Raw genomic sequence first — 16,448 nt, 5'->3', positions numbered from 1 at the left:
TGTTGTTAGAAAAATTGTTTCATTGTGAAAATACAAACAATATTATACATACTTTTGTTGTCTAAAGGAATTTTTGTCAATCACCATTGAAATACAGCATCATTTTTCATACATCAGCGTTTCTGTTTGTTATTTGCTCTCTCTTATAAATAAGTTTTGTTCAAAAGGGCAATCTAATCAGGATATCTTTTGATACCAGCCTAGAATAAATATGAGGATTCACTTCTGATTCATTTTACAGTTTTTTGGAATTTTTGTTTTTTATTACGCCATGACGATAGAGCCTATAGCTGCAGCGGTTAGGCAAAGACAGGAGCAAAGAGGGATCAGAATGGCCAGAATCACCCAGCCCATATCCTTATACGCAGATGATACATTGCTGTACATGCGTGAGCCGGAAAAAACCTCAGCCCCTTACTGGACGTCATGCACGAATTTGCAGAATACTCGGGATATAAGATAAATACTTCCAAATCCGAAATGTTCCCACTAACACCCGCCACCATTAGCCCAACCAATACATACAGCCTCTGTTGGTCACACACAAGTATAAGATACCTGGGGATCATTGTGTCCAAGGATAGGATGTCCTTATATATTGATAACTATGAGCAGCTCCTACACACGACCATGGCCAAGCTTCAGCTATGGGCTAAACTCCCCATCTCACTAATTGGTCGGGTTGCGGTTCTTAAAATGGTGATTCTTCCCAAGCTCCTATATGTGTTCAGCAATGACCCGATCTGGCCGGGCAGACCATTCTTCAATAATCTACGCTCTATGGTGACGACGTTTATATGGGATGGGGGGGGCACTAGGATGAAGTGGGAGAAACTTGTTGAGCCATAAGAGAGGGGTGGTATTGCGGCACCGTATTTTGAGTTATATTATTTAGCAGCCCAGGCACAATACGCCAAGTACTGGGAGGACCCGGCAGACACAGCACCACATATCCCCGAAGAACGCCATTCAGTGCGTCCAACAGACCTACGCTGTATAATAGTCACAAGACACCACAAAGTCACATGCAAGTTTGACCCTGTAAGCACCACGATCAATGCATGGGCGATAATCTGTAAACGGCTAAAAATTGACACACCTTATGACTCACAGGCCCCACTATGGAACTTCCCAGGGATTAAGCCTACATACGATGAAGACATACAAAAGACATGGGTCCCTGATTATGAGATCAAGATTAGAGATATGTTCCAAAATGGCAAATTCATTACACCAGAAGACTTTGCAACCACATTGGGGGGAAGACAGCTATCCATTTTGAAATACCATCGCATGAAGTCCGCATTTAAAGCGAAATGGCTGTCATTTCCGGATGAGCCCCACCCACATGTATGTTTTCAATCCCTATAGTCACAAAGCAGAACTGGTGTATCTAAACTGTACAACATAATACAAACACACACGCAATTATTAAATATGATCAAAACCTCCTGGAAAACAGACATAGGGGTAGTCATTGATGAGGAAAAATGGAAAAGATACTGTCTGCTGTCAAAGAAAGTGTTGTTACATGCAGGTCTCCGTTTAATAGAGTTTAAAGTACTGAACAAACTACATTATACACCGGCCAGAATGGCCAAATTCACAAACCCTGTAACCGGAGGATGTCAGAAATGTGGGAACCACATAGCCGATTCGTTTCATATGTACTGGGCCTGCCCATCGATTGCAGAGTTCTGGAGGGAAGTGGCTGAGACACTCAAGGAAATGACACAGATCCCAGCAGACCTCACACCCCAGAAATATTTGTTCGGTGATATAGGGAAAACGGCAGAGAAGACCAGAAGGTTATTTAATGTTACATGCGCTGTAGCTAAGAAGTGCATACTCCAAAACTGGAAAAGCCCACATGCACCACGTATGGACACATTTCTCAGAGAACTCACCTATGTGAATGAATGTGAGGAACAGTAGGTTATGATGTTGCCCAGAACAAATATGGCAAAAAACATTTGGACGCAGTTTAGAATATATTTGTGTGATACAGTATCAGATGAAGATAGCCCCACAAGAACGTAATTTGGTTTTGTTAAATCAGAGGAATGTGATGTGTACAGGAAATGCCCATTTGTATTGTACACTGGTTATTACTGAATATATGTGGTAGCTATGACGTGATGCACAATCAATAAACAAAGTTAAAAAAAAAAAGCAGAGAAGGAACTGACACAAGCAGTGCAGGGCCAACCCCGGCAGCAGGGGTGTGGGGAGGGGCAGTGTGCACCTATGGGTACTGATCAATGGAGAGCAGAATAGATTCTTTTTAAAATTGATAGTGAAATTATCAAGGATCTCCAAATCTCTGCAGCTCAGACTGCTCCAGGTGATAAGGGCAGCCTGTGGGTAGCAATTGAAGGAGCGCAGGATTCAGATAAAGACAGGGGTGTGGACAGACTATGATTTATTAAGTGTAGGGGGAGACCAGGAGGATGATGCCAACGGGTGGGAGTCAGAGGACTTGGATGAGGCAATATCATGGGGCCGCAGGCTTTGACATCAGTTCGGCTGAATGGTCCTGGCCAAGATTAATAGGTGAGCTTGGGCCTCCCAGCCTGAATGTTACAGAAGAGTTTGGGGGGACCGGAAATATGTGCCCTGGTGTCACATGGATCGGGAAAGAAGAAAGGCTCTCAATCAGGGAACTCCTGTCCCCGGCACACTATCAAAGGCTAAGAAAGCCAAACCTTTTTAGGTCATCATTTTGTACATTATAATAAGATTTTTTAAAGATTATTTTCATAACTCACATTTAAAGAAAAGGGAGTAAGTAGTAGAAACAAATTTTATGAATTAATAAACAAAATGTTATTGTACAATAGGGGTAGTTTGCCCAAAGCGTTTCGAGATGTGCTCTCTTCTTCAGGGACCAATTGAATTTCAGATTTTTCAATCTAATTAGAAAAACACTCAAACATGTTTATAATTAGATGTCAGCTTCATTTTTCATACATCAGCGTTTCTGTTTGTTATTTGCTCTCTCTTATAATTAAGTTTCATTCAAAAGGGCATTTAATCAGGATATCTTTTGATACCAGCCTAGAATAAATATGAGGATTCACTTCTGATTCATTTTACAGCTTTTTGGAATTTTTGTTTTTTATTACGCCATGACGATAGAGCCTATAGCTGCAGCGGTTAGGCAAAGACAGGAACAAAGAGGGATCAGAATGGCCGGAATCACCCAGTCCATATCCTTATACGCAGATGATACATTGCTGTACATCCGTGAGCCGAAAAAAAACCTCGGCCCCTTACTGGACCTCATGCACGAATTCGCAGAATACTCGGGATATAAGATAAATACTTCCAAATCCGAAATGTTCCCACTAACACCCGCCACCATTAGCCCAACCAATACATACAGCCTCTGTTGGTCACACACAAGTATAAGATACCTAGGGATCATTGTGTCCAAGGATAGGATGTCCTTATATATTGATAACTATGAGCAGCTCCTACACACGACCATGGCCAAGCCTCAGCTATGGGCTAAACTCCCCATCTCACTAATTGGTCGGGTCGCGGTTCTTAAAATGGTGATTATTCCCAAGCTCCTATATGTGTTCAGCAATGACCCGATCTGGCCGGGCAGACCAATCTTTGATAATCTACGCTCTATGGTGACGACATTCATATGGGATGGGGGGGCCACTAGGATGAAGTCGGAGAAACTTGTTGAGCCATATGAGAAGGGAGGTATTGCGGCACCGTATTTTGAGTTATATTATTTAGTAGCCCAGGCAAAATATGCCAAGTACTGGCAGGACCCGGCAGACACAGCACCACATATCCCGAAGAACGCCATTCAGTGTGTCCAACAGATCTACACTGTTTAATAGTCACAAGACACCACAAAGACACATGCAAGTTTGACCCTGTAAGCACCACGATCAATGCATGGGTGATGATCTGTACACGGCTAAAAATTGACACACCTTATGACTCACAGACCCCACTATGGAACTTCCCAGGGATTAAGCCTACATACGATGAAGACATACAAAAGACATGGGTCCCTGATTATGAGATCAAGATTAGAGATATGTTCCCAAATGGCAAATTCATTACACCAGAAGACTTTGCAACCACATTGGGGGGAGGACAGCTATCAATTTTGAAATACCATCGCATGAAGTCCGCATTTAAAGCGAAATGGCTGTCATTTCCGGATGAGCCCCACCCACATGTATGTTTTCAATCCCTATAGTCACAAAGCAGAACTGGTGTATCTAAACTGTACAACATAATACAAACACACACGCAATTATTAAATATGATCAAAACCTCCTGGAAAACAGACATAGGGGTAGTCATTGATGAGGAAAAATGGAAAAGATACTATCTGCTGTCAAAGAAAGTGTTGTTACATGCAGGTCTCCGTTTAATAGAGTTTAAAGTACTGAACAAACTACATTATACACCGGCCAGAATGGTCAAATTCACAAACCCTGTAACCAGAGGATGTCAGAAATGTAGGAACCACATAGCCGATTTGTTTCATATGTACAGGGCCTGCCCATCGATTGCAGAGTTCTGGAGGGAAGTGGCTGAGACACTCAAGGAAATGACACAGATCCCAGCAGACCTCACACCCCAGAACTATTTGTTTGGTGATCTAGGGAAAACGGCAGACAAGACCAGAAGGTTATTTAATGTTACATGCGCTGTAGCTAAGAAGTGCATACTCCAAAACTGGAAAAGCCCACATGCACCACGTATGGACAAATGTCTCAGAGAACTCACCTATGTGAATGAATGTGAGGAACAGTAGGTTATGATGTTGCCCAGAACAAATATGCCAAAAAACATTTGGACGCAGTTTAGAATATATTTGTGTGATACGCTATCAGATGAAGATAGCCCCACAAGAACGTAATTTGGTTTTGTTAAATCAGAGGAATGTGATGTGTACAGGAAATGCCCATTTGCATTGTATACTGGTTATTACTGAATATCTGTGGTAGCTATGACGTGATGCACAATCAATAAACAAAGTTTTAAAAGAAAAAGCAGAGAAGGAACTGACACAAGCAGTGCAAGGCCAACCCCGACAGCAGGGGTGTGGGGAGGGACAGTGTGCACCTATAGGTACTGATAAATGGAGAGCAGAACAGATTCTTTTTAAAATTGATAGTGAAATTATCAAGGATCCCCAAATCTCTGCAGCTCAAACTGCTCCAGGTGATAAGGGCAGCCTGTGGGTAGCAATTGAAGGAGCGCAGGATTCAGATAAAGACAGGGGTGTGGACAGACTATGATTTATTAAGTGAAGGGGGAGACCAGGAGGATGATGTCAACGGGTGGGAGTCAGAGGACTTGGATGAGGCAATATCATGGAGCCGCAGGCTTTGACCTCAGTTCGGCTGAATGGTCCTGTCCAAGATTAAGAGGTGAGCTAGGGCCTCCCAGCCTGAATGTTACAGAAGAGTTTGGGGGGACCGCAATATGTGCCCTTGCCTCACATGGATCGGGAAAGAAAAAAAGTTCCCAATTAGGGAACTCCTGTCCCCTGCACACTGTCAAAGGCTAAGAAAGCCAAACATTTTTAGGTCATCATTTTGTACATTATAATAAGATTTTTTAAAGATTATTTTCATAACTCACATTTAAAGAAAAGAGAGTAAGTAGTAGAAACAAATTATATGAATGAATAAAAAAAAATGTATTGTACAAGAGGGGTAGTTTGCCCAAAGCGTTTCGAGATGTGCTCTCTTCTTCACGGAACAATTGAATTTCAGATTTTTCAATCTGATTAGAAAACACTCAAACATGTTTATTATTAGAAGTCAGCTAATTTCAAAAGTGTACTATTAGACATTCATCAGTGGTGTAATTAAAGGCACATAGTTTAATTCTCCATCAATTGGACAATCATTAATTTGAAGGAATGGTCATACTGGGAGTCATCCTAATGTGACTGATTGTTTGTTGCTAACAGGGCAACTGAACCGTAATTTGGATAATATGCTTAATTCATGGGTGTACTAGAATTCAAAATAGTGAACATCTTAACTTGATTTGAAAAAGTGGGATAATTGCATTCTTACCCCCTGGGTAATCAAAGGTTTTCATTTAGTAAAAGGTGGCATGTGTATCCATGCTAAGATGTACCAGCTATGCATGGGCATCAAAATAGAAAACACCTTAACTTCATTCAAAAAAGTAGGATAATGACAATCTTACCCTATTGATTTTCAAGGGTTTTCATTTAATAAAAAGTTGCATGTGTATTCATGCTAAGAAGTACCAGCTTGGATCTATATGGGATCTACATGGGAAGATTAAGAATTCAAATCAGGGATGCTGAAATACATTCAGGTAAAGACAATATTGTAAGTATAGGAAATAACGTACCAGCACAGAATTACAGCTGCTGTTTATAACAATACGCGTCAGAACTGTGTGGAAAGAGACTAGAAGTTGCTTCAAACAGGTCTGCTGTTAATCACTGTCAAGGGCGTTAGATGATTAGACCAGCGATCATGCAGTCTTTTAAAAATAATACTGATGTTAAGATAAAATGAATAGCTTTGCTTAAACAAGCTTGAAGGATAGAGCAATTGGTATTATAGGAATTAGCTGCCTAGCCCAAATTCACTTACTTGCAGCAGGTAACAGCGTTCCTGGCAGTAGGTAAGAGCGCTCCTGGAAATCGGATGGATGTCCCAAGCTCCCAGATGAATGGTGGTTAGGATAGCAAAATGACCATGTATAGGCATTAGACTACGTTGTGGACCGGAAGTGATGTCATCACGTCAATGATGCGGATGACATCACGTTCGTAAGCAAATGGTTTTGTGGTGTGTTTAGTTCACAAGGGTTATCATTATAATATCACCTGATCTTCAGAAAAGAGGGTAACCATTTACTAGTATGTGTGCAAATGGTCATTTATTCAAGGCACCGCAAGCACGACTAATACGAGCGAAGTTTGAAACCAAAGTGGTTCAAAATGAAGGCTGGTGCTATGTGCATAGTACACGCCTCACCTAATGCTCTAGGCAGGTGAATGGGGAACGGGTTGTTCAACGTCTCCCAGACGAGCGCTGTCTCAGTCGCTATGGCAGACGAGCACCCTTCAGAAGGTATTTAAATTACTTCTTGAGTGTCACAGGGGTCGGTCAGCTGGTCAAGTTAGCTGATCACTTCCCAGTTCGAATGTGACATCACAGGAATTACTACAACGAAAACATGTTATTAAATATAAGTAGTGGGTAGTCGCAACACTGGCTAGCCAGGAAGCAAAACAAAAACAAAAACAAAGAACGCGCACCAATGCGCACCCCACTCTAGATTACCATATTGACACAACCTTACGTCCCGTGTTTTATGAAATAGGCATAGAGAGAGGACTAACTCGAGAAAGGAAGGCAGAAATGCCCCGTGCCCAAAACGTCCTCTACGACAGGTAGGTAGAGGGGCTGATTGAGAGACAACATTTGGTGCATAAGGTGATGGACATCCGTCCGGTCGGTGGAGCACACCATTCTCTGAAATTTCAACAGGCATCCACAGTGTTACCAGTGGCACTACTTCCAATACACGAAACACCATAGACAGATTGATGTATCATTTCCTGTGATACAACAGTCACAAGAACACATAATACAGGGATACTTCCCATGTGAGCAGGCTCTTGCAGCTGCTACAATTGCCATACAGAAATCACTGACCATTATTATGACTGTCCTGTCACCCCTTACATGGAGCATGCAATTTTCACCATCCTAGAAAAAATCAAATCCACTCTCACCACCCAACGAGCGACAGGGTATGAGGTTATTTTGTCAAATCCCTCCATACATATTGTGAGGTGTCACATTGGTAATCCAGCAACATTCATTGCAGAACGAGTACAGGCAAATGGCACAGTACATGATTGCTCCACATATGAGGACACTACTGAGAACACTACTGATGAAACTACCCATGTTAGGGAGGATCGGCTCGAAGGTGGGAAGGTGCTCTTCATTGATGGTTCATCTATAATTGATCAGAGCATGGAGTCAAGCATGCAGGGGCAGCGGTAGTAAGTCTTGAAGCAGGGGAATACCATGTGCTAGCTAAGGTGCAATTGCCCTCGCACTACTCCGTGCAAGTGGCAGAATCTGTGGCCCGAATAACAGTATTAGAATTATCTCAAGGGTGTTCAACCGCTATTTTCTCATTCTCAGCTTATGTCACATCCACAGTAGATTCCGGCCTTTCCAGATGGTACAGGCGAGGGTTAAACAAAATTAAATGACACACCTGTGCAGCATGCACATTACTCTCCAGGTTAATAGATACTTTTTCCCTCCCTGCAGCAGTCACAATGGTAAAATGCACAGCTCACACATCCAACACAGATCCCATTGCTAATGGCAATCACGAGGCAGCCATGGCAGCCAAAGAAGCAGCTCACTTAGATAACCCCAATCCCATGGTGTCCTCTGATTTATCCTTACAGCAAGCAGATACTACAGTCCCTTACAATGCCCTTTCCATGGTCCAGATGTATGAGTTACAAGCGTAGGCTCCTCAAAAAAAGTTGTGGACGAAGAGGGCGTGCTCCCTCTCAACTAGAGACCTCATATGGAGACAGGATATTTCAGCAAACCAGTCATGCCCAGAGAATCGCTTGCCATCACTTTGCACTTTCCAACACACGTCGAATACATTGCTGCCTATTTACAAGAGGAATGGTTGATCCCAAATCTCCAAGAGCTCGTTGCGGATTTCATTTCAAATTGCATTACTTGCCAAAGGTACTCAACAGGTTGCTCCCGTAGAATGCTTTAGGCGACATTGGCCCGGCCTTCGGGGCCCTTTCGACACCTACACATCGACTATGTGGACATGGTAACAGGTGCAGTATCTTTCATTATGTAATTGGTGTGCTTTGCCCATTGAAATGATAGATTGAAGCAGTTCCCTGTGCTGACACTGATGCTAAACCTGCAGCCAAGTTTCTGGTATGTCAAGTTTTTCCGCAATGCCAAACTCATTTTCTCAATGGACTGTTAAAGTAAGTATTTTGTTTATTGCGTATAAAGCACACGTTATGCACTATGTATCACCTACAGGCTAACGGACTAGTTGAGCACATGAATGGTCTATTGAAACTAAGACTTGCTAAATTATGTGGCACACTGCATAAAAGTTGGCTGCACTGTTTGACTCTTGCTTTATTTGCTCTAGGAATCAGCCAGGGTCTGACGATTACCTCAAACCACATGAAATAAACACAGGCAGGAGGCTGCACACTCCTTTCACAACTGCACACACAACTTCCAATGCCCACACTTCTGCAAAAATGTTAGGGGAAGAATTGCAGGGGTACTTTAGGGAGCTAACCAAATCTGTCAGGTTCATGTCTCTGCAGGTTGGGCCTGATTGCAATGATCGTGATCCACCAGTAGATGAGGCATCGCCTGCGCAACAGGAGCTGTTGCAGTGTTTGCAACCACAGCTCGTCAGGAACTTTGTTCGCAAGTGGAAGGAAACCGAAGTTCGAGGGACCTTTCGACATGGTCTGCGCTACTACGACAGCGGTCCAAGTCTCTGGTAAAAGACAATGGATCTCCTTCAGCAATGTCTGCAAAGACAAGAGTTCCTTCATCACCTCCACCAGCAGATTGAAGAAGAGGGGGAAATATCACGGGGAGTATGATTCCTATGCCTATATATCCATTTGAGCACAGAATACTGTTGCCTCACTGCTATCTCAAGGGGACACGGACAGACCAGGCACTATAAGCCTTATCTTGTTCTTTTTTGCATTCTGTGTTTTCTCTTGTTGCTTTTCTTCTGTCCCCCCCCTTTCAGGATATTGCTGGCTTTAACATTACTAATGATGAAACTGTTGAATTTCTAAGGTGAAGTAATATTTGTATACAAATTGAACTGCTAGAGAGTGTTAATGTTTCCATGTCCAGAATTAAGAGATATTACTGATCCAAGAGTGATCCCAGGTAGATCTGATGATATGCATCCTCACGCGGAAGACAACATGTGGTATCGCTGCATGCAGTCACTGGGGAAAGAGAAATCGAGTGACCCCTGTTTTGTCTGTTCATTGATTCCTTATGCAGCGGCCACACGTAGGTTGTTGTTACCTCAAGAGATGTCACAAGAGGTAGCAAGTTGTTTAGTTCAACTAGCTTTATGCAGGGTGTGAGACAACATTCAAGGACATAAGGTTCAGATACAGTGGGTGGAAGTTAACACAACAGTATATGACAACAATTATGTGGAGTTGAAGATGATAACAGAGGACAATGGGTTGAGTGATCTCATACATAGGCATCAAAGAAGTGGACAGGTGCAAATGACTGACAATCGGGCAGAGCAAGTTAGGACAAATGAGTTCATTTTCACGGCATCACATGCATCCCATTATTTCAATGGTATAGGGCAGAGCAGGTCTCATTGTGGAGATGAAAAAGGCCGAATGGGTCAAGGGGCTGATTGGATGCAGGGCAGGCGGAATGTTTGGGCTATCCAAGGATGTGGTTCTAAAAATAAATGAAACTTGTTTGTTCTGCCATTTGGGGCAAGGACATGAACATTTTGACTTGGATGGATCAGTATAAACCCTCTTCTAAAAAAGTCACACGGTTTTCCTTTTGTTTCAAAAGCAACAGCGGCATGTTTGTGGGGGCAAACTCAAATTGAAGTGTAACGGTTAATCTTCCTGATATTAAGGGGGTACCGTTGCTCTCATGGACCTATACTGGGTGTGCGGTGGACTGGCGTACACACAACTGACGCCGTCCTGGGGAGGTGTTTGTTCCATGGCAACCTTGCAAGCTCCCATCCTGGTAGCACCCGATGTCAACATCACAGCAATCCACAGGCATCCAATGACCAAGCCCATTTACTTATCGCATTGACGGTTTGCCGATCTCTGAGCCTGTGCTACCACCACAGATGTAACTATCTAACGCAGGAGTCAAGTGACAAGCTGAATGAGATACTAAAGAAATATAGATTGTTCAGCATTGCCAACATGTTTTTTGCTTAATTTCTCACTCCTGGAATGCAAGCAGGAGCAAACGCCAAGTGGCTGCAAATAAAAAGGTGGGAGCTCATCGAAATGGTCAATGACACAGAAAATGGTTTAAATGTTATTAGGGAAGAACTTTGGGCCACAAGACCATTATGAATCAAGTGTAGAATCGTTATGAAATCGACATATTAACTGTCATGGGGGGCTGTTTGCGTAAAACTGGGCACTTCTTGCTGCACATTCATGCCCTCCAACGATGCGGACAATGGAAGCCTCACACAGGCAATACAAGCTTTGCACAATCTGTGCACCACCACGGAGAAATAAGGTGGGGTTTAAAATGATGACTGGTTCACATTGATTTTCTCATTGATGAGTAATCTCCTCAAAGTGCTGATACCTATCGTTGTTTTGCTGCTGGCTCTTTATTGCATTTACCAACTGGCCCTGTGGTGCTGCAAAAGAATTATTGTTAAAGTAGTACCTATGATGTTACTCACTATACTATCTGTTGATGCTATCCCTCTAGTGAAACACAACCACACTCAAACCGAAGAACTGGACAAGCCTTGCATGATTCAAATCTCACACCCAATTGGCCCAGAGGGAATACTATTCAAATGCCCCAATGATCCTGAAAATTATTTTGACGGCGATTTTTTGCCATGTAGCCTAGAAGAGAATTCAAAGGATTTGAGAAATGTGATGAAAGTGATGGTACCGAAGACTCCTTTTGACAAGATGAAAGAGATGGGATGTGTAGTTTATAAATAACTAGAGGGGAGAGGATATAAATCTGCAAGTGCAACGTTTTAAACAAAGGAAAAAATATAGGCTGCACGAATATTATTGAATATTATTGAAGTGAATAGGTTTTCATTTCTGCTGCATCCTAAAGAGTCTTCAGACTACGAAGTACGCAGCGGGGTGGATGGGCAGCACACGTATGTATGAGTTATTTTCACAAGAATTAGGCTTTGATTATATTTTCTCATGTAACCTTCCCCAGATATTCGAAATAATGGTTTGTGCCTTGGCATACGCAGATGGTTGCATGATAGCTGCAAGGAAATGCTTTTAATGTGGGAGACCAGTGGGTTTTGGAATAGCTTGGGGTTACAAGAGGTCTGGTTGCACGGGAGAGAATTGCACTGTAACTAGTTTGTTGCTGTGAGGGGCAGATTTCGCTCTTCCTACTGACTGCATATGATTAGGTCATCTGCGGTGGGATGCACATCAAATGCAACACTGCACTAACCAATCGGGGTAGGGTAATTTCTATTTCTATATATTTCTAAAGTGCCAAAGCCCATAGGCATCCATAGGCATTAGGTTTGTATAGGCAGGAGCCAATAGGATGGTTAGAATGTGGTTACACCTAATGTCTAAAATGTATACAAATGTATTCTAATTGTGTGCTTTTCGCCTTTAAATACTACTGTATGATGTGGGCGTGTTGAGAGTTTTCAGTCTTTCAGTCACACGAGACTAGCTGACCACCGCGGTAATTTTGCAATTGTGTTTCTGCAATTCGTGCATGTCTTCATTGTTTCTAGATTTATCGAGGTCCCGTTGTGAAAAATACTTTTTTCTGCTTTAAAGATCAGATGTACCAGCAGCTGGAAGGCACAGCAATGGGGTCTACAGGAGCCACCAATGTGTCCTTGTATGTAGAGTACTTTGAGGGACACCGTGTATACCCAATAGATAACCTATAGCATTGTCAGCTGGTATTATGGAAACAGTATATTGATGATATTCTAGTTACCTGGTAAGACACGCAAGTAGAGACACAGGCATTATTGTACAATTGAATGAACAAGATCCACAACTTAGATTTTATCATACTATAACCAATTAGGAGTTTATTTTCCTTGATACTGAAATTGTAATTGACACTTAGACCATACACTAAGCTCAAGGACAGCTCAAGGACAGCACATCACTCCTTAATTTCTTTCCTTTAAGTTTCCAATCAGAATGTCTTAGAGAGGACCTTCCTTTTGGACAGTTATTCATTTGCAGGAGAATAATATGTAATGACCCCATTTTGAGACAGAGGCATGTAAGCTAAATTCGAAATTATCACTAAAGGGCTATCCAAAGAAGACTACCTGACACACATGCAAGAGAGCTAGACATTACAGTAGGGATGTTTTGCTGGATCAGAACAAACCAGAAAAGAATGGAGATGGATTAGTTTGCATGACCACATTCTACAATCTATCTTGTAAAGTAAAACAAGTGATCAAAACACATTGGCACGTATTGGAGAAGCTGGCCCCATAAACATTCACAACCACTCTTCACATATAAAAAGAGCAAGATTATAAGGGATGTGCTAGTCCAAACAACTACAAAAAGAAGTCATATTTTGTGGCAATCATTCATAACAGAGTCATGGGGCTTCCAAGTATCAGTGGCCACTAAACGTGTGGTATTTGTTCACTATATCATTTTACCAAACTATCCACAGAGGTCGATATAGGCTTGCATACGTCATGGAAACAGAAACAATTTGGTTATGGTCACCCATGATTGCTAATATATGTATTAGTACTTGTCCATGCAAAATATAGGTATGACAACTCACCAAGTGAAAGCTGTATTAGAACACTTGTGCACCATCGGTAACACACTTTCTGCGGGGGGGGGGTGATGAAAACAATCTGGAGTGGACAGTACTTTTAAGTTAATAAGTCACAAATGTCCACATGAGACTTTATAAGTGAGAGCAATGTCTAATTTTTAAGACTTGGAGGCATATAATATCAGGGACAAATTAAGATATTTGTATTCTCCCGCTGCCTTAACATGATTCACAACACCTAAAACTGTAGCACATCTGGAGATGTCTGTAGAATCTCTGAGATGCCTGTTATAGGAATCCTCAGGTTCACTCCAGCTAGCAGGAACAAATCTGAGATGCTCAGGGTATGGCCTTATGTTCTCGAGTGCAAATCTTTGTGAACTATGTAATGGGCATGCCCACCATATGCATCTTAACTCATTGTGCTATTATTTGTACATACTTCACTGAACTTCCAATCATAGTTAATCTGTACAACATGGCAAGCCAACTCAGACATGTGTCTTCCGTATTGGGCATAATCAGTGAGGGAGATGTGGGGGCGTAGCCACAGACGGTTCAAGTGTTTATATAACCGGTCCATTTGTGATACTCAGCAGTAAACAAACTATAAAATGCATACTGTGATTTAATATTGATGCCCCTAGCAATTTCCAAAAATGGTAAAAGCTGTTTTTTCTTAGCAATGTAGGTTATTGCTTTTTGCAACAAAGTCATCTCTCCAAATCCCTTACACACTTTTTATGGGTCTCTACAGGCCAGGAAAGCCATCCTACCAAGGTGATTTAGTCAAAGTTCAGAGCCGATGATGGCCCAGCATCCAGTTATTGCCTTCCCCCACTGAATTTTCCCGCTGTTAAAGCAATATAGACTAGTTGCACAGAAGTAAAAGCAACAATCAAGCATTCAAATGAGGTATTTGTCCTGAACCAAATGCTTGGCTAAACAGGAGGTCTGCACCTGTTTTCTGAATTTTTAAGGTTCTTTTCATCTCTCAGATAATGGGCGGCTGTTGTCGTGGCAAATTTGTGAGAGGAGTGCCCCTCTTTTGGGTCACTTTTATGGTTTAGTCGTTAAGATAGTAGATTGGAGAGAACTCAAGGGTTTGTAGGGTTTTAGGCAGTCCCTCAGGTAGGTTGCTCCATTACACCACATAGCACTAAGTGCAGTACATATTACCTTGGAGGTTGTTCTCTGCGGGATATTGAGCCAGTGCAGGGATTATAAGGTCTAGGAAACATAGTTGTATATTTTCGGGTAAAGATTAGACATACTGTCCTGTTTTGGAATGCTAGGAGGCCTTGAAATTACTTTTTAGGAAGGCATCAATTCCGAATGCTACCATGGTGGTGTTTGGTACATGTTAGGTGAATTCTTTGGGCTATGTTCTTGGTAGTTGAGGGTTTTCAAATCATATGGAGTTGAAAGTGCCAGGATTTTGGTTAGGTTCTTGGTTTGGGGGAAAATGAAATAAAGGTTTGGGTCAAATGTAATGCCTTAATTCCTTACATTGTCTGCTCAGGTAGGGATGATTCCTAATGCTGTTGGCGAGGAGATATGAGGGCTGGGATGTTGGTTGGTCCTCATTACATGATCTTAGCTTTGCCACCAATCAGGTAAACCTTTGCTATCCCACTAGAGAGCAATTGGAAAGGTAGGGCTGGTTGATGTCATCCTTTGTATGTCTGACCAACAGTTCAGTGTCCTCTCAGCATAAAGAGACAGATCATACTGAAAAAACATGCAGAAAGGCCTTACATTTGGGGACTCCCAATGGGCTAGTGAGCAGAGGTAAAATGCCCCATGTTAACTGTAGATGATTGATCTTGTAAGAAGGATTTGAGCCATGCTAGGTCCATTCCATGTATTGCAAGTTGGGCTTTTAACCCTTTGTAGGAGAATCGTATGCTCAACTTTGTCATATGTTGTGGAGAGGTCCAGTAAGATTAATGTTACATGTTGGTTGTCAGAGGGGACGAGGATCTCTACATTAATGCTTTTGTCTATATGTTTGGAGTTGTGAGGTCACAATTTGTTCTATTATCCTTTCTTCAATAGGCAGGTTTGTGATTGGTCACAACTTTGCCAGGTTATTGGGTCAGGATCTTCTTTAGTAGGGGGGATGTAAAATGGCCCTATAGTGGAGCATAGCGAATCTGCGTTAGTGAGGTGTGTTAAGGTGTGGTCAGGCACAGGGTGCCAATGCGTCAATAAGTTATTTCAGTAGTTAGTGGGGGGAATGGCACTCTGGCAGTTTTCAGTCCTTTGACTATATTTTTAACTGTGGTGATTGGGGCAGGAGAAATTTCTCATTTTTTGAGTTGGCTAAGGGGTTGGGCTGGCCTTTTGGGGATTAGTTGTTTCATTTTAATTTTAGTTTTGTGTTTTAGTGAGGTGGACTCATGTGTCAGGGTACTATCAGTGTGGGTGTTTATGACATTCTCTGGGTCAGGGGCATGACTTACACACTCAAGGGAGTCCTTGAACAAGGATGGGAAAGCATCAGTGGCAATCCTCTTCCTTGGTACACCCATTTGGTAGGCTGTAATGAGATCAGGGACCAGGATGTTTCCTGCCTGGATATTAAACATAACAGTCCATCTAGCTGGTTGCCATAGACATGCGTTTGGGATTGGACTATGTGGGTGAATTCAAGGCTAGACATTCTGTTCAAGAGAGATTGTATTTGTTTGCTGGTGGCATAATTCAAAATTGAGTTTACCCATTACAAGTGCTCTGTGCAAAAAGTCAGTGAATTCAGAGACAAACTGGGCTCTAGCGTCAATAGGAGTTTGCCGGTGTGGAATTAACGTGCCAGTAACTCAGTTTACCAGCTCATTTCTGCAC

General features: G+C 42.2%; 1 protein-coding gene and 1 long non-coding RNA gene across 5 annotated transcripts in view; one reads left to right on the top strand and one right to left on the bottom strand.

Annotated features, from left to right (window-relative positions):
- The window catches only part of LHCGR (luteinizing hormone/choriogonadotropin receptor), a 1,835,933-nt gene that overhangs the window by 1,167,285 nt on the left and 652,200 nt on the right, over window positions 1-16,448 (bottom strand). The window lies entirely within an intron of this gene.
- Window positions 1-16,448, top strand: part of LOC138468013 (uncharacterized) — a 56,037-nt gene that overhangs the window by 1,562 nt on the left and 38,027 nt on the right. The window lies entirely within an intron of this gene.

This window comes from Ambystoma mexicanum, chromosome 4q (assembly GCF_040938575.1).
Source record: "Ambystoma mexicanum isolate Mex_15411 chromosome 4q, UKY_AmexF1_1, whole genome shotgun sequence".
Taxonomy (NCBI): domain Eukaryota; kingdom Metazoa; phylum Chordata; class Amphibia; order Caudata; family Ambystomatidae; genus Ambystoma; species Ambystoma mexicanum.
The sequence above is the reverse complement of the archived record's forward strand: the minus strand, read 5'-3'. Positions and strand labels throughout refer to the sequence as shown.